This window comes from Penaeus monodon, chromosome 23, assembly GCF_015228065.2.
Source record: "Penaeus monodon isolate SGIC_2016 chromosome 23, NSTDA_Pmon_1, whole genome shotgun sequence".
In the NCBI taxonomy this organism is placed as follows: Eukaryota; Metazoa; Arthropoda; class Malacostraca; order Decapoda; family Penaeidae; genus Penaeus; species Penaeus monodon.
In genome coordinates, this window is record NC_051408.1 from 7,732,754 (window position 1) to 7,732,971 (window position 218).

Below are 218 nucleotides of genomic sequence, written 5' to 3' on the forward strand. Positions count from 1 at the left end.
CACTACAATTGCCATGAGTTCATAATATTACCCAAGGTACTTTAAGACCCATGCTTAAGATTTACATGTACCTTGATCTTATCCATGATTCGTATGGTTTCAGGCCGACCCCCTCCGTCCCTCGCGAAAAGTACCGACGAGATGGAACGCTGATTGGCTAGACATGATTTGATTCCAATTTATTATTTTTTTACTTTCAATTTCAGTTTTTGTTCCAT